Source organism: Anser brachyrhynchus, assembly GCF_964034855.1.
Source record: "Anser brachyrhynchus genome assembly, chromosome: 13".
Lineage (NCBI taxonomy): Eukaryota > Metazoa > Chordata > Aves > Anseriformes > Anatidae > Anser > Anser brachyrhynchus.
Genome location: NC_137708.1, coordinates 5,740,503 through 5,767,433, shown reverse-complemented (window position 1 = coordinate 5,767,433; position 26,931 = coordinate 5,740,503). Strand labels below are relative to the sequence as shown.

Sequence of the window (26,931 nt, the reverse complement as noted above, 5' to 3'; positions counted from 1 at the left end):
GTTATTTTTAGGTGCAATTCGCGCTATCAGCTTGGCACAGTGTTCATGAGCTGTGTATTTTTTGTTGTTTTGTTTGTTTGCTTTTTTAAAGAGTTCATATTGAAATCAAGGGGAGGGGTTAATTTATTATTTTGGCACGAGACATGAATTGAAGGCAGAATTTAGAACTTTTATTAAGTAAACCATCCTCATTCCCCAAACCACACTAATTTTTAAATGAGATGAAATGGGCAGACATTTGCAGTTGTAAAGATTGCTGTGGTACAACATGCAAAAGAGTTCTTTCCAAGCAATCAAGTAAAGTTTAATGTGCAAAACCCATCGGTACTGATCTGCGGACTCCTGAAGGTGAGATGGACCATGGTAGCTCCCATGAAAGCAACCTGATGTCTTTACCCCTTACTTAACACTCACTGCATCCCTCATCCCGAACAAGTGATAGAATTTTCTTGTGGTAGTTAATGAATCAGGAATAAATGGCCTTGGTGAAAGAGAGGAGAAGAATACCAAATTGAAATGATCTCTTTAAAAACAATGTTCTGGATAAGTAACAAACATGACAAGTATTTGGCATCAGTGAGGAATATCTCACAGGAAATGAGTTAATATATTATTAAAAATATGGAATACTTTTATTTCCAATAAATGGAAATGAAAGAATTGCATGAGGTTATCTTAATATTTTTCATAAATCATTCGCATAATATTTCTTTCTTAGTATTAGTCATAAGTGCAATTATTAGTAGAGTAGTGTGTCGGGAATTAGTTCCATCTTAGTGAGATCTAATTATTTATGAGTTTATTTTGTCAGATTTTTTAAAAAGTGTGTTAAAGTAAAGGTTACTGCCCTTCATGGTCTAAGATAATCAAATTACACACACAGTGTTATGGGAGGAAAGCAATTACCAGCCATGCACGTAGAATTAAAATAAGTTTTGAAGCTTTCAGAGAGCTTTAACATTTTATTACCATTCTTAAATAAGAATATTGTCATAACAGATTATAAAGCTGTTGGAAAGTCAAAATGTGTTCATTTTAATGCAGACTGCTTATAAATGTATTTTGGTGGATGTTCCCTTTGAGTATAGCATCTTCGAACAGAATAGTAGTTCTGATGAATTATATCAAATTTTGAAGGGGCACATAGGAAGAAGAAAAAAGCTTACTTGTACAACACTCTGGAAAGAACATTCTGAAGTTTTTCTTTCTTTTAAAGCTGCAGTTAATGAGATCCTCTTGCTTTTCTAACTGCAGTAGCACTTGTTTAGAGGAGGTTTTTTTTGCCAAGAACATTGGATGAAATCTTAATGCTTGAGAAATAATTTGAACTCTCCACTGTCCTACATAAAATTGCACTTTGAGTGTTAGGCCACTTGGGTGTAAATGGTTGATTAATGTTCTTGAAGGGGCAATACTTTTATTCCAAAAAGTACGTTAAAATAAACAGTTTTCATATTGCAGAATTGTAGTTAGTACTTGATAGAAATGACACTAGGCTTAATTAAGTAAATTGAAATCTTTTTAGAATGTATCAGAGAGTAAGGAGGACAAGAACCTTATATTTTATGGTTAAGTTAGTTTGCCAGGTTAATAATGTTTCCTTTGTGTAGTTTTATGGCATAGAATGTCGGTTTGTTATTTACAATAAAATATCAGCGTATTTACTTTCTTTGAAATGTATGCCAACAAAGGAAGCATAATGCAGTTTAAGTCAAGGTGATGGTCATGGAACAGCATTTTTCTTAACACACTCTGGAAATAACAAAGACTAGTGCTGATCAATAATCTCCAGAAGCACCTATTTGTGAGTTTTCCTTTTTCAGTCTTTCATAGTTCAGTGCCAGCGAGTCTGATTGGTCAGAACGTATGCCAGTGGACTAGATCTCTCCCAGGATTAGGTAGATCAGTGACCCATTTTACAACAGCAGGACCTTTCTGTTCAGTTTGGAATTTGTCTGAATGCAATATACACAAAGAATTTCTTACAGTGAACATAGAGCTTGGAAAAAGTATTTTTACTCTTTGGAATAACTAAGTCAAGTGAGCCTTTCTATACAAAAGTAAAGTGTTATGCACTGTAAAACTAATAGATTATGTTCATTAGGTAATGCACAGAGTTTTCTGAAGATTGCTGGAAAAGCACGACAGATAATCTGCAATGTACTCCTCTTTGGGAGCTCTGATTCCTGTAGAATGTAACCTTTGAAATACTTGAGATTTGGAAAATAAAGATAACAGGAACTGTGTTTATTTCCCTTCACATAAGGAAGTTGTGTACAATCTTTCTGGTGCCTTGCATCAGAAGGTGGAGAATATTCTGTTAAGTTTTTAAAAGGTTTGAAATAGCTTTTTTCTCTCTCTTTCTCTTTTTGTTTGTTTGTTTTTGGTATGTAAATATTACAGACTAAAATATCCAAAAGTTGAAATCATTGAATTTCTGTGGGTCATTTTTATCAATCATTTATATATTTTACATGTTAAAGAATACATGGTATAGCATTTAAAGTGTGCATGACTGAGAGGCAGAAGCTATCTGTTAAAAGTTAGAAATACAGACTGTGATAGTCAACAGTGGAAAATATGAACTTTCTTAAGCTGCATTCTGACAGATATTGATGTAACAAAGCTGTAAGTAATGGTGACTGGTGACATCCCAGTGGGACAGTACTGGCAGGTAAAGATATGTGCCGAATCATTTTAAATCTGCAGTAGATCAAAATAAGGCAGGTATAAAATGTCATTGCGGTTTTGCAAAGCTGGAAGAAGCTGACATTCTTGACAACAGCTGCCATCGCTGTATTAGTGTTACTTCTGAATGTCAGTCATTCTTCATTTGAAGAGTGAATGACCTACTTGGAAAATCAAAGTAACCTGCCCTTGTCCTTCGGGAAGTAATGCCAATTTTTTCCAGATTGAGTTACCACCAATTAGTAGATGCTGTGTGAAACTACCACATGCAGACTTTGCCCTAGGCTGCAGAGCAGGAGGAAATTCAGAGGATAACTCTGTGTTGAATGGTACCTTGGCAAATGTGACCATTTCTTTTGGGCTTAGAGTACAATGTTCCATACAGATTTGATCAACTCGTGAAGGCCTACACTAATGAGAGAAACTGTGCATCTTTCAAGAGGGAAAAAATGGAATGACTTTTATCAAAATGTAGGATCCAGAATGATAATGATGAAAAGTTGAGGAACAGGAAAGGCTGTTACCTAATGCTCTTACAATGACGAATGCTCCCCTTGATGACAGTGTCCTATTTTAGGAGGTGTATTAAAAAAAAAAAAAAATAGCCAGAAATGTCAGGCATTGCATAAGTAAGACTTTCAGTTGCTGGCAGAGCTCATTTGGTGTCTAAGTGAGAGCACACATTTGACTATTAGTTTTATTGTTTTCCAAAGGGAACCACATATAGAGCTCTGAGTGCCAAAGGGAATCTTAGCAGCTTGCTCAAGAGGAGGAAACCTGAAATACATGCTCTCACAGAAGTCAGAATCAATGCAAGCACAAAACTCTGAATTACCAATTTTGAGCTTCTTTGTTAAGTCCAAATTCCAGAAAGAAAGTTTGGGGTGGGAGTAGAGCGTGCATGTTGGGGAGAATCACTTCACTGTGTGCAAAATAACTTAGTTCTGTTTTGTTTATCACACATCACTAATATCAAGAATGTAACTGAAAGAGCAGCTCACTTCACTTTTCAGCAATGATTTTGCAGAATTTTAATTAAAAGAATATTTAAATTTATATATAAATATATAAAATACAAAATATTAATATAAAAATATAAAAATAAATATAAAAATATAAAATAAAAAGAATATTTAAATTGAAAATTAAAATGTTTAATTAAAATTAAAAAGAGGATGTGTAACTACCTCTCAAATGTAGGTAAAAAGGTGTAAAATGTTAAATAGAACTAGAGTCTGTTTTTCTTATTCCTGCTGTCACACACGTTGTCTAGACTAAGGTTTAATTCACCTTTGCTCAAATGGTCAGACCTTTCTATACTGCCATTTAAAAATCAGAAGAGAGATGGTAGGATTCATAGGGTTGGCTGGGTCATGTATAGGATTAGTTTTTATTGGTTTTGATCTCCCATAGACAGCATAAGATCAGCCAGTTTCATGACAAAAGAACAAGGCAGGGAGCCTTGATGTGCAGAGTTGTGCCCTTTTCCATGCTGTACTCTTGCAGGCTATGGCTACAAGACAGAATTTGGTTATCAAGGGAACAGTATGGCAGTTCTCCATAGCCTTTTGTTGTTAACAATCTCATCTATGATGGTGAATGGAAATGGTGCCAGGCAGTCAAAGCCAGACACACAGTCAGTGGAACTGCAGAAACAAATAGTCGTGAAACTGAATGGCTTTGGAATTTTCTGGTCTCAGTGTGCAGAGGAAAAAGCAGTTTCTGTACTTAATTTTGTGTTCCACACTGAGGATTTATATAACAGTGCCTTCTCAACCTACAGTTTCCACAGAGAAATTAGTCAGAGAAATCAGTACAACAATGTAAGAGAAGACAATATGAAGTAATAGAAAATGGTTATCTAATCCAATGTCAAGCTCTAAGACACGATTGACTCTATCTGACTACCAGAGGTTTATTTTCCTCTTCAAGTTACTAACTGTGGCTCTCTGAGGTGATGACAAAGAAGCAGGATATCATCAATCATCCCACATTCTCTGTGCTAAACCATGTGGTTGCTGTAAGAAGAATATTGAGCTCTTTTCTTTTTGACTGTGAGACTCAATTCTAGCACACATGAAATTGCAAGCAGACAATGAGCAGAGAAGAAGGCTGTCTGAAAATCAGATTCTTCCTGGTTTAAATGCTATTTATTCCAAACAAAGTATCTGAAAAATAGCTGAAGTTTTGAAAGTGTCTGCAAGGAGAACGTAACAATAATTTTACTTAATTTCTTTCCTCCCTAAATAGTGAAACATTTTCAATAGGTGAGAGAAGAGCCATCTATTATAGTAATTTCTAAGTTCCTTGGGTTATTCTTCTTCAGAAAAGTTGAGGGAGAGACAGTTCTGTCACAAAACAGAAATTTCAATACTGGCATAGTCAAAATGTTGAAGAATATTTTTATTACCTCATCACAGACCTTAGCAATTCTTACATTAATAGGTACGTTAAAGCATTAGCTAGATTTTGATACTTTCAGTCAAGTGATGGTCACTAATGGCTTTATGATAAGTGATAACATCTGCTTTGATAACTAAACTGAGGAAATTGTGATTTCATCATTCAAACAAATGATAAACCAGCAAAACAAGCCTCTGACATCATAAAACTTTTTTTATGTTGCTATTATCTACTGAGAAAACAAATGAAGTATATATTTTTCTTTCAAGTAATAAGATGCATTTAATAAAACTTAAAACACAGCTAAAATGCAAGATTTTAATGATGAACATCCTATGAATTTCTTTATTGAGTAGCTTTTCATGTGGAGATGTTTTCATACTTACCAAAATTGTCTCCAAATAATATAGAAAGATTTTCTATTACTTAGTCTACAGAGGTTTAGTTGTATTGACAAATGGAAATGAGAACCATTTGTTAAGTGGTAAGCAGCATTTAAAAATTTCTGCCCTTTTGTACCCATGTTTACATTTAACACTTAGTCTGAGTTTTGTGATGCATTATGGTAATAAAAAATGCACTGCATTTTCTGTAATAGTAGTAGCCTTTGACCCTCTTGGCATCAAGAGATAATAACAAGAAAAGTAGGTAAACAACATATGCTTGCTGCATTGCCAGGCTTAAAATTGGCATCTGGTGGTAATGGAAAAAGTATTCCAAAGCAAGCTTTTCCCTGCTTTAAGATTTTATGCTCTTCAGTGGCTCAGAAGAGCTGAATACTTCAGTTGGTTTGAAAAAAATTACTATTTCCTCTACCTTGTGCAGGAGGGCAAACAAAGCCAGGGAATCACTGTGTTGGAGTTGTATCATCAGTGAGCTGCCATGCAAATTGAAAGATGATGGTTGCACTGAGTAGTGATATCAGGTAGAGATTGCTGAGGCAAGGCTGGAACTGAGAGCTCGGGGGCCACAAGGAGTATCTGTTTTCTGCTACTTCTCACAGCTAATTAAATAGGATTTAGAGGCTTTTGCCTAAGCTAGTATCACTAAATGGCTGTTGAGTTAGACAGAAACTGTCTTGCTTAGTAGTACAGGCATGTAGTACAGCATTGCATCACTCTGTGTTGGCATCCCCAAAACCTTGCCTTTAATGTGAATGCTGGCATTTACACAAACCCCATAGCTCATTATAAGACAGTAGTTTCATCAGAATAAATCATTTTAGTACTTCATTTTTGTAATGAAATAGGAGTGACTGATAGTGGAAGAGGCCAGTCCTAGGTTCTCTTTTCTCATCCAACTACTTCTTTTTTTTCCTAAACTCTTTAAATGCTATATTTTCTAAAAAGGAGTGTAAATTTTACTATTACAAAATGAATACTCTAGCTGGCTTTTTTTTTTTAATATTACATGATCCGAAATTAAAAAAAAAAAAAGTGAAAACGACCTTTTTGAGTAAAGTATGTTATCAAGGCTTTGAAAGATTATCTGATTATCTTATTCATCAAAAAAAATGAAGCATGCAAGACTCCTCCTCATTTAGAATATGTAAAAAATGGCAAAAAATAAAATAAAATTCAACTCAGCCTTGAAAGTTTAAAGAGCACAGTTACAAACACTAGAAGAATTGATGTCATCAACACCTGCTGAGTACTACTCTGTAAGAAATAAGTCAGGAAAGTTTCTCAAGTACAGGTCTGTGCTAATATAGGGCTCAGCAAATTACACTTAAGAAAAAAAAAGTTACTGTTGATAGTATTAATCACTAAGTCAAAGGCCAATCCTCAGGCAAGATATTCTTAGATCATTTATGAAAAAGTAGGTTTAAAATTTAAAATAGTTTAAAAGAAAGGAGAACAACTTAATGGTTAAAGTACTGCCATTACAGTGCTCCACATATAAGAATCACCAAACCGTTTTGTAAAATTGTGTAGTTTCAGTAGATAGGCCTGGGGTAGATTTTATCCTTACTTGAATCAGTATAGGAAACCTTTTCAGCCACCTTTGTCACCACCTCTCAGCTTGGTGGATCTCTTAATCTTTAAAGTTTTCCAGCTGTTTCTTGTCCTACGCCATGTATGCTATGCTGGTAGCATGTCGACATTTTTATTCTCTCAGCTGCAAAGGAAAGCTGTTATGAGCACCTGTCCTAGATTTGAATCCTCTTTAAAGCAAAGTGATTAATACTAACACTGAAAATATTCCACATTTACTAGGCTTTGTAAATTTGTTGTGGTATCAATTCTGGATTGAAAGCTAAATCTATGCATAAATTGATTCCTTTAATTTCTAATAGCTTAAAATAAAGTTTAAAAAACAACAAAAACCACATAACTAATGGTTGCAATTGAATACTCGTTTGTTCCTCCTTATTCTTATTTCTTTCAGACAGTGCCATCCTGAAATACTGCAGCAAATGTTTAGTCTGTGTATTTCCTAAATGGTATGGTCACATGATTAGTTCGTTGTATGAGAACAATGTGGTGAAAGCTTGGGTTGAGATAAGGAAGGTACTGACGTACAGATTACTCACTCTATTGGGTGAAGCTTCCTTTGCAAAAGGGGGGAGTATGATCATGTCTGAAGTCTGGATTTGAAAAATGTAGTAAAACAGGCTGTGACTGAATATTGAACAGTGAGGATTCATGGAAGAAAAATCCATCAGCAGTGTCTAAGTTTAAAGATGGCCCCTCTGGTCATGAAGCTTTTGAGATTTCATGTGTAACGGGATGCTCTTATGCTCTTCTTGGTAACTACTCTCAGTCCCTCTCAGGATATTGGGCTACAACAGCTTTTACTATATAAAGCTGTTCTTATTAGAACTCTGCATGTTTTGAACAAAGAAGCTGGAGGAACAATTGACATGTAAAGATCCTATCATAATCTGCATAGATGCATGTATGGACAAGGATGACATCCTTCAGTTACAGAATCACAGAATCACAGAATCATCTAGGTTGGAAGAGACCTCCAAGATCACCAAGTCCAACCTCTGACCTAACACTAAAAAGTCCTCCACTAAACCATATCACTAAGCTCTACATCAAGCAACTGCAGCAGTCTCAGTGTAACATTTTACATCTCTTCTCCTTGGGTGAACTGATGGCACACACACCAAAATTAGTATCTTTTAATACTGTTTTAAAAGGTTGACTCTCTAATAGGTAATAACTGATTACCAACACAATATTATTTGCAGTCTCATACAATGGACATATTAAGGAAATAAAGGGACAGAGCTTCAAATGTTTAATTTCTTCTCTTCTCAGAACAGGTTATAAATATGCATTAAGTCAGTATTGTTTCCCTGTTTAGTCTGTAAGAATTAATTTTATAAGTATTTTTCTGATTTAACAGCTCACATTTCCTCTTTTCCACTAAATATAGAGGCTGCTTTGGCCCACCAAATCTTCCAGAACTGTTTATTTTTTAGAGTTGCCAACTCTGGAAACTACTCATGACCTTGGGAAATGCTGTCCATGTGTTTACAGTCCCCAAGCTATAGGGAATATATTGTCCTTCAGCAAGCTTTTGAGTAGGCCTACTATGTATTTTGGAATTTGAGACTGTTTACTTAGGGAATCTCTTACATTTGGCAGGAGCAATACATCTTATGCTTTGAATATTGCAACAGCCTTCATGGGTATGGACAGTTTCGCTTTGCTGTTGGTATTCTTTGTGAAAAGGTATCCAAAGCAAAGACAACTTTTTTTTTCTTTTTTTTTTTTTTTTTCCTTTTATTCCTTCATGTTAAATGTGGCAAGTGTTTAAATAACAGAACTGAATTATGACAGTGGCACCTACTCTATGCTACTCTATATCAGTGGGATAGATTTCAGGATACATATGTTAATTTTAGGCAACAGAAATATGATCTTAAATTAAACTCCCGTTTTTTTTTTTTTTTTAACCAAAGCACCTTGTCAAACTGTAGAAGTTTTCAAATACATACATATTTTTCTTTTGGGGAAGATATTGGTGGGAAGAGGTTGGTTATCTCCTCCATTTGGCTTTATTTGTTTTAAGTCAATATATGTTCTTTACTTCTTTGTTCCTGGAATCGAGGCCATTTTCTGGTTCCACACATTAAGGCTTTAACTTCCTTCCCTATCTACCTTTTTTCCTTTGAACTTTATTTTTCTTACACTCTATACAGATACAAATGTATATCCTATATCCATGGTCTAATGAATCTGATGTTTTCTTATCAATAATTCTTACTGTGGTGGGTCATATTCAGATAACTCTGGACATCAAATAGTTTCAAACTTTGCCTGAATTTGGTACAGTATTTCTGTTTCAGGTATCATTTATCTGTATTCAGACCATATCAATAAGACTTAGACTCATGCTTAATGCTAAAGAGATTTTCTGTGTCAGTGCTACAGGCAATGAAATACCTAAGCACATTTATAACTTTATTTTTAGCTGACTTTTGATTTATTTGGTAAAATCTTTGCAGAAAAAGGTGTGCAATGTTGTCTGAAAATGCTTAGGATAGTCAGTAGATGAGCATTGAATGTTAAACTCTCATTAAGTCCTATAGAGAAACTGGATCTTTCTGATAGTGCAAACAGATTTCAAATTTTTCAAAAAGCTCTGGAAGATAAATGTACTTCCCTGTGCCACGGAACGCTTACATGAACCTATGGTATTCACTGAAGTATATATAAGATAAAGAGGACAATTTGACTTTGCCATCGTAAGATTTTATACATTTTTTTATGCAATCTTACTATGCTGAGATATTGTAGTTTTTAGAATTTTTGTTCTATAGTTGGTAAAAGAAGATGATAGAGAAGAACTGAGACGCTAATAATTATCAAGCTGTGCTGAAAACTTGCTTTTCCAAGCAAGATTTTTCTTTTCCTTTCATTTTCTTGTGTTTTATTAGGTAGTATCTTCATGAAGTAAGTGGATGTTTATGAAAAGTAGATGGATCATCATTTAAGAACAATAATCTTTTAAGTAACAGATTCAATATGTATCAAATTGCTATCAGTTACAGTCAGGAAGGAAATACAGGAGGAAGAGAATACTTCTGTGCTGATCACTGCCTAACTGGTCTGCTTGATCCTGCAAACTTTTACAATTAATTTGAGTGAAAACCTTGAAATAGTTTATTGATTCTGTACTAATTTTAAGTACAGATTCTGTACCAATTTTAGGTACACTTATGTATTGCTTCTTAATTTTGAGTGATGAGTAAATAAAACAAATTCAGTGGAGCTCCTGCTGCTGAATATTTATCAAGCACCAAATCATTTTTAGGACAGAAGCATTTTCTTTTAAAATATATAAATAACTAGCAGTAATTGTTTCCAAACTACATAGTTCATATCATCTGATTATTTCTGTTCAACTGATAATTTAGCTAATTAAGAATTGAATGCTATTTGTATAAAGTAATATGAGAAATTATAATATTTAGTAATAATATTTTAATTAGTAAAATCTATGTTCTTGAGAATAATTCTTTAACAATATTCTGAGTTTAATTATCAGTTATATTATTCTGCCTTTTATAGTATAATAATTAATACATTACTAATTCTGTTGGCACAGAGAGAAGAAAGTAATTACTTTAAATTTTCATGCCTATAAAAAGATGAAATTCATTATGATTATCATTAGAATATTTTTTACAGTATTTTGGGTGAGTAATATTCTGGTTTATTTTCCTTGTTAAAAAAAATTATAAAAGAGTAATCAAGTTCTAACAAGAAGTTAGTTACAGAAAAATTACATAACCTAATGCACATATATATATATATGGAAGATACACATATATAATGGAAATATATAAAGAATTTCAATTATATATATATATATTTAATCTAATACCATGTGTTTTGCAGTTTTTAATGTACTGTGTTTGGTCTCTATGGTTTTTAATATCAAAATTTAAGCAGGACTGCTCACTGTTACAGTTATTATCAGATGTAATTTACCATGGTGAATTATGGACCTGTAGATAAAAAGGGCATAACAGAATTTCAGAGTCATCTCATATATATTTCAGCTCTATTACGTTTGATTAGCTTATGTTACTAAAGTGTGCATAACTGCAGTGTACTTTCTGGCAATAACTATTGGGGTAGATGATGTAATATTCTGCTGTGAATAATTATGCCAATATAAGTGTAGGTATAAGAGTAGGACTAGTAAAACATCTCAGGATAGCATATCTTCTAATTTTTTCTCGTTGAAATCTTTGACATATATAGGGTGGCTGTTGTACTAGATGCTACACAAAGGCTATCCCCAAAACCACTGCAATAAAAGTAAGAATAAATAACTGATAAATGTGTTCCAGGAAACAAAAAGGTAAAATTATGGAAATGCTAAACAATAGCTTCAGGCTAACTCTTAAAACAGTGTTGTAACAGTCCCTACATCAGTAGGGAAATTGAGGTGAAATTTGAGTAAGACAACTGAGTTGATAATGCCAGCGGTATCCATCTCCATCCTAAGCAAAAATGATGTGAGAAGTCACAAATATAGTTATTTGAAACCATCAAGTGAGCAATGAAGGCTGATATTAATGACCAGCTGAGCTAAAGCTATCATGTTGATGGTAAAGGAGTGATGATGGAAAGGATGGCATAGATCAAAAGGGGTCAAATGGCAAAAGCAACAGACAGTTTGATAAATCAGGGAAGGGGAGGGAGAAGTTGTAAGAGAAAAGCAAAAGTCTGACATGGTGAAGTGAGAATTCTTGGAAAATAAGTTACGGTAGGGTTTTTTTTGTTTGTTTGTTTTTGGGCGGGGGGGAATGGAAATGAGCAGGGCAAATTTCCATTTGCCAAGATCGGAGAGATGATGATAACCTGGTGAGCCAATCATTAGAATCCATGCCAAGAAGAACCAGATAATAAAATCTTAGATTAGGAAATCTGTTTTATTGATACTCAGTTTGATTCGATATTGAAAATGTGATGAAAGACCTCAGTGAGTGGAAGGAAGTCCATGAGGACTTTATTTTCCAGGATTTTCTGCAACATCTGTTGGACAGTTGAACCTCCCAGTCAGCGGATTGGAAGTCATGTAATGTTTGTTAGGCTAGGAACATGCCACTAAAAGTCAGGATCTATTTGGCATGATTTTGCAGCAGAAAATCATGTCCAGAATATCTGTCCAGTGTATCTATGCTATGCACAAAATACTACCACCCTCCACCCTCCCACACACACACCCCCCAAGCAAGTTTTGTGATTGCCTGATGATACGGTAAGGTAAGAGAAAGGGCTCTGCTGGGGTTGGAAGGGACTTAACCAGGCTGATAGCGCACTGCTTGCTAGTTTAAAATAACGAGTATTTCTCTGTTCTGTAGACTGTTGGTTTTGTGGTTTTTTTTTTGTTTGTTTTTTTGGTTTTTTTTTTTGGATTAAATCCATCAAGTGGAGAAATACAAGCAAGGGAATACGATCCTACCTCCACATAATGCTGACATTTTAGTCATTAATTACACAGGAGCAGAAGGGGTCAATGGATTGTTTCTAGGACTGCTAGCCACTGTTTACTAAACAGTGAGACAGCCTGGAAGAACTGCGATTTTAACCTTTAAATAGGCAGCTGTAGGTGAAATGATCTCATTTTCCCATTGCTCTGTCACATTCAAAATCCTAACTTTATCAAGCAGCATGCATTTTAACTGATAGGGAGCCGCAGTACTAATGCAGTGGTTTTAGTGCATTAAACTCTTCCTCAGAAACTTGTGTACATGTTCAATTTCTCAAGTAATATCAGTTTGTTAATCCTCATCCTTTGTCAAAAAGATTTCACGTACATGCACAGATAAATGTTCCCTCAGTTTTCAGCATGATTTACAAGATTAGATCTTCAATTAAGGTTAGAACTTTGAAAAGGTGAAGAAGTGCAGATGAAGACCGAGGTACGTTAGCATGGCTCTGTGTGATCCAGCTCTACCTTACTTACCTTCAGACTGTTCTTTTTTCTTTTTATTTCTTTTTATTTATTTTTATTTATTTTTATTTATTTCTCCTCGTCTCGTCTCGTCTCGTCTCGTCTCGTCTCGTCTCGTCTCGTCTCGTCTCGTCTCTTCTCTTCTCTTCTCTTCTCTTCTCTTCTCTTCTCTTCTCTTCTCTTCTCTTCTCTTCTCTTCTCTTCTCTTCTCTTCTCTTCTCTTCTCTTCTCTTCTCTTCTCTCTTCTCTCTTCTCTCTTCTCTCTTCTCTTCTCTTCTCTTCTCTTCTCTTCTCTTCTCTTCTCTTCTCTTCTCTTCTCTTCTCTTCTCTTCTCTTCTCTTCTCTTCTCTTCTCTTCTCTTCTCTTCTCTTCTCTTCTCTTCTCTTCTCTTCCTTTTTTCTTTTGTTTTCCTTTTTTTTTTTTTTTCTCTCATTTTGCCTTATAATCAATCATCCACTTTCTGGTTAGCTTGTTTGCAGAAGTTACTTTTCCTCTCATACATACAGAAATCAAGGCCCACTTCTGAATGTGCATTCTCTTTTCCTCAGAGCTTTACATAAAGATATGTAGTTTTGGCTGTTAAACATAACATTTATCATCTATAGCTTCTTTAATGGAATGTCAAGAAAAATGAAAAAGCAGAGGTATTTGCATTGAACTACTTCTAGGAAGTACACTTTGTTCCTTGAAAGGCAGGTCTAATGGGATGGCCAGATAGATTTATATTGTTACACTATATAAAGAAATTTCTAAGTCTTCATTATCTGAAGAGAACTGTGATTTATGCTGGCAACTCACAGAGAATTACAAAGCAGAATAGAATGAGCTCTTAGGTTGCTGATGGCTCTTCAGTGCTCTACTTATTACAAGGAAATTTGCTTCTGTACCTTTGGCTTCAAGTTCTTCAGGTCTGTAAACAGTCAATAGCAACCAGTATGTCTGCTTGGAAAGCAGATTTTGGCATCTCTCTAAATGTTTTTTGATTAAATATATTTTCACTCAATGTGTATCTTTCATCAGAAACGAATAATAGAGAGGTGCTTTGGAGATGAAACAATAGTATCATGATTTACCTTTTAGTGTTGATTCAGTTATGCATGAGTTGGTAGAATTAGAATTAATAGATAGAATCAATAGATAGAATTTTACCATCTTGCTTACACTTCTGCATACTCAGAAACCCTGTTAGTAAAACTTAGCATCTAAATAAATGACAAAGGATGTTATAAAAGAATTCAAGAGCCTTAGAACTGGTATTTCTGCCTTACCACAACCATTAAATTTGTCCTTTCAAATAGATAAGAATTAATGTTTACTATTGTCTGTGTAAGTAATTAACATAGGCTAAAATGTGATCAGGAATTTAGTAGCATTATAAATTTTGGCTTACATGTAAGCTGTACGCTTATGTAAACTGTTGAAATGTTTTTTGTGCTTGCATGAAAGGTAAGCACTTAGTGTTTAATGTGGAGTTTTTATAGAGAGTACTTCATTGTGATAAGAGCTACTTACCACTGGATGGCAATATTTAATAAATTATATGAGATGAAGTTGTTTGTTACAATATACAAACTTTAGGTTTAGAGAACATTATAGAAGTGACATTTAGAGTTAATATGTATATACTGTCTCTGTTTTTAATAGAGAGCACAAAATACTGTGTTCAAATAAGGGCATTCATTGACCAGCGAGGCCACCTTAACAGCATGTGTTGTATATGAAACTTAGTAACTGTAGTATTGTAGATTTGCAGTGTAATGCATTTTATATTTTATTGAAGTTCTCATCCTGACTTCTTCAAAAGCATATGGTTTTAAATGCATAAATGTTTCTTCTTTTTCTTCCATTAGGAAAAACAACTTTTAATACAGTCTTGATATTACATGGTGTTATATTCCTTAATATAAAATGTTGGCAGTTACCATTCAATAAATAATTTTTTTTTTCCTTCTTCTTATGCAGGACCATAACAGAAATTACAGATAGTGTACAAAAATTGGGCAATTCACACAAGAAATATTCCAGATAAAAAAGAAATGGAATCAGTTTAATTGCTAGGAAGGAAGAATGCTAGAATGCTCTCTTGCAGTTTTTGAAAGATGATTGAGGAAGAACTTACACCATATATAGACAAGCCTGAACTTAACATATAAAAGCAAAATGACTGTAATAAGCATTCATTTAAGAACGTGTCAAGCTTCACTGACAGGCAGTCAAGAAATAAAATTCTGTGAGGGAATTAAAGAAAAATAGACAGCTATCATAGCATAATAATATATCAGGAAAGTGCAGAAATGTAGGGAGTGTGATGATAGCATGTGCTCTTCTTTCTTTTCCTACCCAGTTGGTGAAGTGGGTGTGTAGTTTCAGCTGGCAGATGTTAAACATCTGTATAGTAACCATGGCTTCTTTTTTCAAAGAGTGGAGCTGCAGTTAATAATGATCAGGGTATAACCTTGTGCTCTTAATATTTACCATTTTCACTATGCTGAGTATCAGGGGGATGATGCCATAAGCTCTGTATGTAAAACTACATCATTCCTGCAGCTGTGAATTTTGTGGTTAACTTGTACAGTGTTACCTTCTATGGATTCAGTACAGAATGAGCTTGCTTCTCTCTCAAGCAACAAATTCAGGATTTAAGAGGTTGTGTTCTTGATGTGACACAACCTCTAAAGTATTGCTACAGACAATTAAAAACTGAAATAACTACTGGCATGTATGTTTCCATTCTCTGCTGCTGATAAAAGTGTTGTCATTCAAACTAGGAATGAAGAATAGTTTCAGTTAGAGTCATAAAATCAGAGGATATCCCAAGTTGGAAGGGACCCACAAGGATCACTAAGTCCAACTCTTGAAATATACTTGTCTGAAAATAGTTTTCTGAAACAAGAGATGTATTATCTGAGAAGAGTTTTGTCTGCATCTTTGCTTGCATTTCTCATATCCCGCAATTTACAGTAAGAAATAGGAATCAGAGATAACTTGTTTTTATCATTGTGTAATGCATGTTACTTCTCCAGTCTACAAAAAAAAAAAAAAAAACAGACTGCAGTGTTTTCTTTATAAAACTTGCCTTCTGTTTTCAGATCTTGGAAGGATAAGGCAGATGACCTTTAAAAAGCAAAATGCAGTTTGCCAATTGTCTGTTATTAGACTGAAGATTCTTGGTCTCTAGATCTACAGGAAAGTCAATTTTCTTGTTATCAAACCAATGATACTTTTGATACTTTCAGAGTGCAGATTCCTTATATCACCTGACATTTTAACATCAGTTTAAGAGGTCGCCTACTAAATCTTTACTTTATTTCTGAGAAACTTAGTTCAACTTCATATTTCCATTTCTTTTTAAACTGTGCTAAGTCTATTTAGAGAAGTATGAGTATTTAAGGAATATTTCTCCTGTGAGTTTCTTCTCTTGAAGTACTCTGTTGCAACTGAGGATGGTAAATGCTCTGTGCAATCCTCAGTGCTAGTTAGACTATGAAGTGGCAGTAAAAGAAGCTCATCTGTGAACACTTTGCCCATGCTGTATAAACTATTTATCTGACCTACAGCTGGTAAACATTGTTGTGCACTGCAGGGGAGCTGTGGTGTCAGCCTACCAACCCTGCAAGCACCATTTCCACCTGCAGCACTGCTGCAGAATGTAATGAAGACATTGCACATTGACAAAAAGATTATACCCTGGAGCAAGAAGATGGTGAAACAATCACTGTAGGAGCATTTTGGCTTTGTTTTGCATTTTAAGTGGTGGGTTTGTTCTATTAATTAGTTGGAACACAGCTTTTAATTTTGCAGTGCAGAAATACCACTGTGATTAGCACGGAATAAGGGGAATAGGCTAGCTGGACCATATTCTTTAAGAAAAAAATAAATAATAAAAAGAAAAAGACAGAACTGAGACACGTTTCAAAATCACATCGTTTGGTTTCATTCTAGATTTGACATAGCTTTTGAAACCATTAATTCTCATCTTCTAACAGTATAAGACAAAGTTTATTGCAATAATATTATAATCCATTTCAATGTTTTGTTTAATGCTAATGATATTTTTAGATGCTATCTTAGCATTGGATGGAAGGATGAAAACTACATATTCTGTATGCTTTCAGACAATGTTATAAAAGTAAGAGCTCCTCTTTCAACGTTGCATAAGCTTTCCTCTGAGACATCCTAGGGATGGTAAGAGTTTAAGAATTCATGAAAGTGATACATCTATTCTATAAATATTTTGGAGAGTTTCTTATTCTTGTTGTCTAACTCTGGTAGGCAGCTCAGCCCCACACAGTCACTTGTTTTCACACACACTCAGTGGGATGGCGAAGAGAACTGGAAGGGTAAAAGTGATAAAACTGGTGGGTCAAGATAAAGACAGTTTGATAGGTAAAGCTAAAGCTACACATACTGGCAAAGCAGAACAAGGAATTAGTCCTCTCCTTCTACTACATTGGCAGGTACGTTTAGCCCTTTGCAGAAAAGTAGGGCTTCATCACACCTAATGGTTACTTGGCAAGACAAACACTGTAACTGCAAACATCTGTACCTTTCTCTTTCTTTCTCTGAGCTTTTATTGCTGAGTATGCCATCTGGTATGGGACATCCCTTTGGTCAGTTGGGTCAGCTCTCCTGCCTGTGTCCCCTCCAGTTTTTTGTGCACCCCCAGCCTCCCCAGTGGTGGGGCAGTGTTCTCACAGCTGAAAAAACCTTGACTTGGTATAAACTCTGTTCTGCAAAAGCTGAAACAACAATGTGGTGTCAACACTGTTCTGGTGACAAATCCAAAGCACAACACCATATGAACTGCTATGAAGAAAATCAAATCTATCCCAGCCAACATCAATACACATCTACTTACATAGAAAACATTGGGAAACAACATTAATACTGGAGTTGTTGAAAGAGATTAATAAAAAATGAAGTTGAAAGTAAAAAAAATAATACCATAATTATTTGGTATATATAATCATATATATATGATTATGGCTCCATAATAATAATCTTAATAACAAATTACTTTGTAACTATCGCTTTCTTTCTTGAAACTTGACAGCAAGACTACTTTTGCAGCTTCTTAGGCCAGTATAAAATGTTTCATTTTACAATAAAAGCTGAAAGTAGAAGCTTTGTAGAGTTACCTATGTTAATGCTATAAATAAGATAAAGTAGGTATATATTTGCTGTAATTACCTTTTTAGTGTTAGAAGGGAGATCTAAGAGTGATATTAAAATGGTTACTAGTAAAATAATTTAGTATATATACTATTATCGCAGACGTGTTTTACCTTTTTTTTTTACATAAAAGATTGATTATATTTTATATTCATGGTGCTTGAAGCATGTTGTAACAGACTCTTGATTTTAAATTGCTTCTTGTGCTAAGTGGAACATTTTAGCTTTAAAGAGTTTCACAAGATTTCTCTTTTGTCTTGTTAGAGGTCAAAGAAGACAGTATCTTTGGCCTTGCAACAACTAGCAGTTCTCACACAGGCTCTCTATGATGATTTGATAGCTTTCAGGGAAAGAAATTTCTGTATCATGTTCTTTTACAATGTCTAAATGTAAACAGAGTTAAAGATCTGCATTACCAAGATTTTAGATGAACTAAAGCATAACAGGGTCATTAAATTTCCCAAGTCTACATAACTACAGTTTTAGTTTTGCTATGGTCAGTAAATTTTAAAGTGAAATATGATGCCCATATCATGATAAAATTTTTGTATTAAATTTTTTAATGAAAGTGTCACAAGTGTCTAACAACTGACATGTTCAGAAATTTTACTCATGTACTTGACTTGATTATTAGCAGTAATTCTATGGTGAAAGACAGCATATCAGGTTACTAAAGCCACAGTAAGAGATACATATAAATGCTCTATGAATCATCAAAAGTCACTTTTCTACATGTTTTCCTTAAAAAATTATTCCTCTTAGGTTTTAGAGAAATACTCTTAGAAATACTCTTTCCTTTTCAGTGTATTCAGCTAGAATAAATATTGTAATACATTGGGGGGGGGGGGGTATTGATTATTTATACATCAGGTAAGTCTCTTTCTAATGCCAGGATGTAAATATGGTATGTCTCAAAGCATGCATTTAAGAAGATATTAAAAGTTTATTCAATGCCACTGTGAACGAATGATCTGTCTAGGTACTACTTTGTCTTAGTGATCACTTGGCTTAAATTTCTTGTACTGAGTAATTTTAAGTACAGTATAATACAATTTCATTTTTTGTTTATTTTTTAAAGCGGCTACAGCTTTTCTTTGTTTAGTGTTTCAAAACCATTTTATATAACTGATGTGACCATGTACACGATTTCTTATTTGTCCTCCCCAAGCGTTATGCATTCTATGTGGTTTTAAAATTACAAACACCTCCCTCCTCCAAACCAAATTTGTCAATCTCATTAATTTCTGTTGTTTTCTTAAAAATTTCCATGGTTACCTTCAGTATGGACCTTTGAAACACCTGGAGAGAAAGAAGATAAAAAGCATACAGTGACAACAGAAACCCAATTGACTGTCTGTCCTATGGAACACTGCAAGTTTGAGTCCTTGCTACGGTTTCAGGGATGCAGTCTTCCACCTGTCAGAATGTCTACTTATTAATTTATATGATAAATACTGCTATTTATGTTGCTAATGACTCAAGCATAAAAGCTTAAGACAAAATGTTTGGAATTTGGGAGTGTGGTATTGAACATTAAAGGTTTTTATAAAAGCTTCTCAAATAATTTGCATTGTTTCTTGAGTGTTAGTTTTTATCCCTTGTGCTAATTCTCATTAACAATTTTGGAAGTCTGTCTTGTTACTCAGAATTTGTGAACTTTTGACGTACTTCTGAATTTTCTGGGGAACACTTTAATTGTTTTTCCTGATGTTATATAGCAAATGTAGAATCTATGGCTGAACAAAGTGTCTACCTGAAGTGTTCAACACTTAGTCTGCAGTGGAGATTAAGGTAGATGGTCTGTAGGTAGGGCAGCTGTTAATTGAATTGTATGCCTTTTCTTCCTGGTTTTAGCACTACTAAACATGAAGATGAATGTGGCTGTATTTCCAAGACCAGACTAATTCTCCCAACTTCTGCTGATTAGATTTAATTGTTTTACTTTTACTGTTTAGATTTAATTGTGGTTTTCCTTTCACTTAAGTTGTATTTCATAATATGTTTCCTGTTTTAAGTCTTCAGTGGCAGAATTATCTTGATAGAAAGCTTATATTGTGTGCTTTTTAGAAAGACTTAATACAATACCTTCCTCTATATTATGTAATGTATTGCAAAACATGGATCCAACATTTGGACAGAAGTTAACTATCTACTTTTTTTTTTTTTTCTTTCTCAGCGGGCTGTTGGTCTACTTAACACACCTTTTAAAAAAAAAAAAAAGAAAGAAAGAAAAGAAATCATCACAGCACAAAGCTCTTTCTCTTACCAATATGAGCTATTGAAACAGTTGTAATTCTTGTGATTATGTATCCATCTGTCTGTGTTATCCCTTTTCCTAATCCTAACTCTCCATAGTGATGCCTGCTGCCAGGTTAGGTGTGGTAGGAGCACTGACACAAGACAACAGTACAAAAGGTTAGTGGCATTGCTCTTTTAGTAACCTTCCTGTTTACTGTCTTTTCTGAGAGGACCTTTAAATAGCAGAGTTAAAATGCTAGTGACAGTAACCACCTAACCCTCATTAGTGCTGCTGGTATGTCTCATGATTGATGGTTCCAGAATGTTTATGCTGATTTTTCTGCCAAGAATAGAGTACTGCTAATAGAAGTAAGCAAACTGATTTAAATACTAACCCATTTAGTATAATTTGTGCACTTGTATTAAAATTTCTTGAATGCATTGCTGCTGGAGGTTGCAACAGTTTATCAGAGTAGTTGCAAAGGAAGTTGTTTCTCTTTTCAGCAAAAACAACATACAGATGTGCCAATCCTTACTAAACCTGTGCACTGCAGATAGGAAAGATGCACCCATCTGCCATACTCAAATCCTTTTATTGCATAAAGTTCTATAGTAGGCAACTCAGTTCTCTAGAGCATAAGGTGCTCAGGATGTGCTGAGAGATAATTGTACAGGTAAGAGGTTGGCATTATGGCTATTTGCAAATACCAGATAATTCTATATCCCTGTAGTTTGTTGCAAAAAGTGTTAGTGGAAAAAAATGTAGTATAGACTTACGGACAAATTGATACTGTTAGTTCATGTTCATTATTATCTAGCAACCTGGAGAGAAAAATTACAATCTCCATTACAGCTCCATTTGGTATTTTTTAAAGCAGCTAAAAATTACTGTTGTTTTGGTGTCTTTTGGTATAAGCAAGTGCAACAGTTAACACAGCACATGGTGTGTTTCCTTCTGTGCAGTCAACTTTTTGTTCCTTGGAAAAGGGTATTCTTTGAAGTTGTTTTATCTAAAAATTTGAAGCAGCCTCCTATGAAACCACCTGTTATACCTAGTGTAGCTGGCATACCTAACAACCAGTGTTACATAATTTGGCACTGATATCCTTGTTTGAGGAATGCAAATTCTCTTTATCAAATGAGATGTAGTATTAAAGTTGTAGGCTCAGATTTGTGCTCATAAAGAACAGTGTTCATAGACTAGGAAATGTCTATGAATACAATGGCATCCTACTCCTGCCTGCTAGTAACTTACAAGTTTAATATGGAATGATTAATATGCAAGTCAGGAAACCTATATTTGAGGGAGAAAGGATGAGTGAAGATCAATTATTACGACTGGCTTCATTGGAATATTTATTCTACTTGGAAAATGATTTATTTTTAACTATTTATTTTTAGCTGATACTTATTCTCAGGATTTTGATTCCTTCAAAAATAAAAGAAATGAAGTTCATGAGTTTTTGTAGCATCCATTCTGCTGCAAACCCCAAGTGAATTCTAGGTGGGTATTCATATTCCTTACCCTGGGCTTCTGGGCACAGAAAATGGCTTCTCTGGACCTGTTTTTAGCATTTGGAGTCAGCTTGCAAAGGTGATATTTGGACATGTGCTAAAAATCTAGGGGGTATGCATAAGAAATATGTTGCTTCTTGCCCTAAGAGCCCTTAATCAGAACAACAAAAGAAAATTTGGAGAGTTCTCAAAAACTAATTCTTCTCCTCAAAAAATTCTAAAACTCAAGTGAACTTTTAGAACAAATGTACTTTGTATCTTTTTTTCTCTGTGGTAAGTTTCTACAGGCAGAGGGATTGCATGGTTCAGCATACTCCTTTGTTCTCTAGCCAGGGAGACAGTAAGCAAGTAAGTGACTTGTTTAACATGGTGGTTGCTAAAAGTGAATCCTGTCTGGAATGTCATTTTACTGATGTCTAACAGAAATTCAGGCTATATTCAGTGTCTATCAGCTTCAAGGATATGTGCTTTGTTTTAAATGATCAATAATAGTTTAGTGCATAAGAAAGTTAAGTGTTCCTGAAAGTGATTAAAATGTAGAGCTTGTGAAAAATTTGATATATAATTTTGAAGGAAAGTACTGTACCATTGCTCTGAGTTTCATAAAAGCTAGTTTCCATGGTCTTTTGATTCTGGTTTAACACTCCTCTATTTTAAATATCCACCTATTTATTATGTTTTATATATACAATTAAATATTTTGAATATCTATTTTCTTTCTTACATTGAGTCTTACACTCTGTGCTAATTGTAATCTTAAAGGATGTATAACCTAACAAGACTTGTCTAGTTTACTGCAAACAAAAGGTAGAATAGCTTCTTCATGGCTGTCACTTCTGTTTATGAAAGGCTATCTCTAAATGGCTATATTTGTAGCTCCTTACAAGTAAATAATCTGGGTTCCAGATGCCAAACTAGCACTGACATGTGACAGCACCATTGTAATATTTCCTGGAATTCATACCAATATAGCTGCTGGGACATAAGAATGATTTCTGAAAAAGGTGGATCAAACTAATATTACCAACATTATAAGTTATTTAATTTGCATTAATTTTCCCCAATGAGCAATGTATAAATATTAATGGTATTATCAGTATAGTTTATGTTTTGAGATCCTACCAGAGATGACAGAAATATGACACAAATATTTTAACTTTTTTAACTACATAATTAATTGATTCCCTGATGACAGTCACAGCAACATTAGTAGAAGAAAATTTTTTATAATAAATAGTTTTATTTGTGGGAATAATCACTTGTACTTTTGAATATATTTATTACATAAGTATTTGTGAATCCAGTGGAACTGTTACTTTGTAGGTCTTTCCTTTGTGTGTGTGTGTGTTTTTGTTGTTTTGTTTTGTTTTAAATCAACATTGTTTAAATTCTGGCTAGGCTCTGAAAAAAAATATGAATTCTTAATTAAGTCGTCATTGCCACTGGTGTGTATTGTTGAGGACTATTCAAATAATGTTCATGTGACATACTTTGGAAAGAATCACTGTAGCAAGGGAAAGTTGTAGAAGTAAAATGTATAGTTAACCTCCAATGCAGAGGGGAAGTGGTATTAGTCTCATAGGCAGCAGCTACTGAAGTCAATGTGAAACTGTAAGGGCTTATCTTTGTCATTGGGTGGGGATATGCCTCTCTGTATTAGCTTTGAACCTGAAAGTACAGGAAAGCCTGGTAAAAAGTATTCTAATCTGAGCAGGTGCCAGTCATGCAAATTTTTTTGATCAATGTCTTTAAGAATATTTTGTATTTAAAATTATTCAAATTTATAAACATTTGAAATGTTCCATTTTAACCCTTTTTTTTTTTTTTTTTAAATAAAAATGTTGGAGAAATACAGTACAGCCACTCAGTTCCTCAGTTCTGGTTTTGAAGAAGGTGCCATTTCATGCAAAAACAGGTTATCAGAATGTTCCCTATTTGTCTTACAGTCAAGAGTTGGCATCCATATCTACTTGTTAAGTAACGCATAGCTTTCCTAATGGAAAAAGTCTTTACTTAATCTTTGATATTTTGCAGTAAAGCTTCTGCTATGGCAATGATGATTAACATGCAATTACAATGTCCTAACAGCTATCGCTTCAGTTCTTTTTACAAAATCTTAAATTGTCTTTTCTTAAGGAAAGTCTTTTAGATTCAGTCTTCTAATTAGTTTGTGTCTGTGTGCACATATCTAATAAAAGTAGTAATATCTGTTTGTATAGCACAATTGACCTTAAAATTTGGAAACTAACTTCTGCTTTTTACACTCTGCCATTTACAAGATCTTATATTTTTATGTGTAATGCAGAGATTTCCAGAATACTAACTAGTTTTGTTATTGGTAAGTATAATATGTTATTTGGTATGTATAATAATGCTTTGGTTCCTTGTATGCCTCACCAGCCAATTACTTATTTTTTAAATGAAGATTGCTGAAATAGCTATGTTTGATGAAATATTTAACAGGAATGGTGTCATACCATGAATGTCCCAAGTGGAACATTCAATAAGCTGGAAACACAGCAACACCTCATAAATTCTGGATTGGAGGATTTAACCATTTCTAAGTTGCAAAGAGAAACATAGGAAAAAAACACTATGAACTTCAAAAACAATTTTCAGATTAAGACTAAACACTATGGGCCTTGGTACTTCAGGAAAGATGATGAGCTTTTCTTACTGTACAGAGGAAAAAAGAGACATACAGTGCCTTAAGAAGCATGCTAAAAAATTAAAGATGGGCTGTTGAAAACCTTTGTTCTTTACTCACTGTCATTTGGGTTAATTGTGACTTTTTGTCCTGAAACCTGTGTAAATAAATAAACCAATTTATTATTATTATTATTATCTGTCAGAAGTGATGTAGCTTTGAAAATAGCAAGAATCCAAATTGGTTTCATTTCTATATAATCTTGAAGGCAAGTAATTTCTGTGATAGTTTCATAGTTAAAATTGTGTGGAGTTATTGGTATCAAGAAACTCTCAGTTTAGAATTGTAAACAATTTTTGATTCTGCCATTAACTTGTGCAATGACTGCTAGTTAGGTCTTTTGAAGATTGCTTCCATTTTTTACCTTTTACTGTTAAGAAATTTCCTATCAGTTTTCTTGGAATTTTAATAGCTTTAATTATTGTGATTTTAATAAGGACTTGGCAATACTATCAGACACATTTTGTATTTTACAGCTGGGTTTCACAGTAGTCAGTACACAAGAAATATCTGGGCAGATAAAAAGAATCTTGTCACATTTAAGCTTCCAAATAGTCTTACTTTACATAAGCATATTGCAAACATATTAGAAATCTTACAGGAGGTTTGCTGAGGTAAGACGCTATTCCTTGCCAAGAAACACTGTTGATATTTTATAATTACAATGAAAAGCTTGGTAGTGTCACATTGTGCAAGACATTTTGTCATCATCCTAGTCATTACCATTAATGTGTTGCTGAATGCCAAATAAAATATAAAGCTTTAGCTCTAACTGGTTTTGATCTGACATATTTTTTTGCACAGTATAAATAAATTTTGTATTATTGTTTTATATGTGCTCAACAATCCATTAAAGCCAGTCAGTAACAACAGTGCCATTTGGCTTCCTTTTTCCTTTAAGGAACAGAACAGTAATTTCTTCTGCCACCTTAATGTTGTGAAGACTTTCCCCTGAGCTTTGGGAGAAACAGTTTATTATTACAATAATTGGGTATTCTGTGACAACTTGCTATAATTTCTTTATTAATTATGTTTCTTAATATGGAAGAAGCAACATCTTTGTGCGTTTGAATTCTGTTGTCCAGACAAAGCTAATTGCTTCTCAAGAGATGCCATCCTGGGACGTCCTGGGATTGTGAAAAAGAACAACTGCTGACTTTACTAACTTTTTTCCAAGCAATTTAATATTTTTCATATAATTAGCCCTGGTGTTCATAGATTAACAGATCTACTAATAGTATTATGCCTTAAAATCTGAAAACTGAGGATAACATAACGTAGAACATATTCAAAGGGTGCTCACTCATTGCACTGAGAAGTTTAGTAAGTACAACATTCACAAATGCTTCAACCTTCACCAATGCTTAAAGAAATTTCCAGTACAAATTTGATCACATAAGTTTATGGATCTGTGCTTTACTTGAATAATGGGGTAATCTACCAAAATGAACTTTTTGATTATTTTGTTTGTAATCAGATTCTTTCTAAAGAGAAATTTTAATTCATTAGTATCATCCACTTCATTAACTCAAAATCTAACGACAGGGAAAAGAGAAACACACCTCACCTGTGTCTGTGTATATATATATGGAATGAAGTTTTTGTTGTTAGTCCAAATAATGCTTTAGAAGTCTAATAGTCCAAATGATCTAGTTGCTAGAGAAGAGCTCTTTAACAATGTGGTAAAGTTCTTATACAAAATCTTACTGTCTATCCCTTTTCTCTGAGAGGACTGCCATGTTCGAGGTGTGGATCTCCTTGCATTGGGGTCTGTGTGTGTGTACATTTTCTTTTCAGTTCCTTTCTCCTTTTTTCCCAGCTGCAGTTTAAATGGGCTTGGTGTTGTAGGCAGCAGGTGCACAGGCTTGCTCACAAGCCATAACTAGTGTCCACAGAGCATGAGCTACACCAGGCCAGCCAGCAGTCACAAGGCTACCAGAAAAGTGTTTTGAGAGCTGAAAAAAGCAAAATGCAGCATAGTCTTGTGACTAAACTTTTATGTCCAATGTTGTATATTTTATTTTCACATAAAATACCCATTGTATCTACCAGTTCATACTCATTTTCAAATATTGCCTCATGTTGTCTATAAAATAGTTGCTTGCATCTGATACTGCAGCTGTGCAAAAATAAGTTGCAGTATGTTTTACTTAAAGCTATGATTGTTACTTCAGCCCATCTCTGAGCTGTGGGTTGGACTAGATGATTTCCAGGGCCCCTTACTACATCTGCTTCTGTAATTTGTGATGTCCTTGAGAGTCCTCAAGTCTGTAGCTTGTTGG

The 26,931-nt window shown here is 34.2% G+C and overlaps 1 protein-coding gene across 2 annotated transcripts in view; it reads left to right on the top strand.

Annotated features, from left to right (window-relative positions):
- The window catches only part of LOC308176882 (uncharacterized protein), a 436,002-nt gene that overhangs the window by 227,548 nt on the left and 181,523 nt on the right, over positions 1-26,931 (top strand). The window contains exon 13 of one of the 2 annotated variants that reach the window (XM_080553232.1): positions 19,471-20,604. The exons of the other annotated variant lie outside the window; for it this stretch is intronic. The gene's annotated coding sequence lies outside the window, so the exon portion shown is untranslated. The remainder of the gene's footprint in view (positions 1-19,470; positions 20,605-26,931) is intronic. 2 annotated transcript variants of the gene reach the window in all.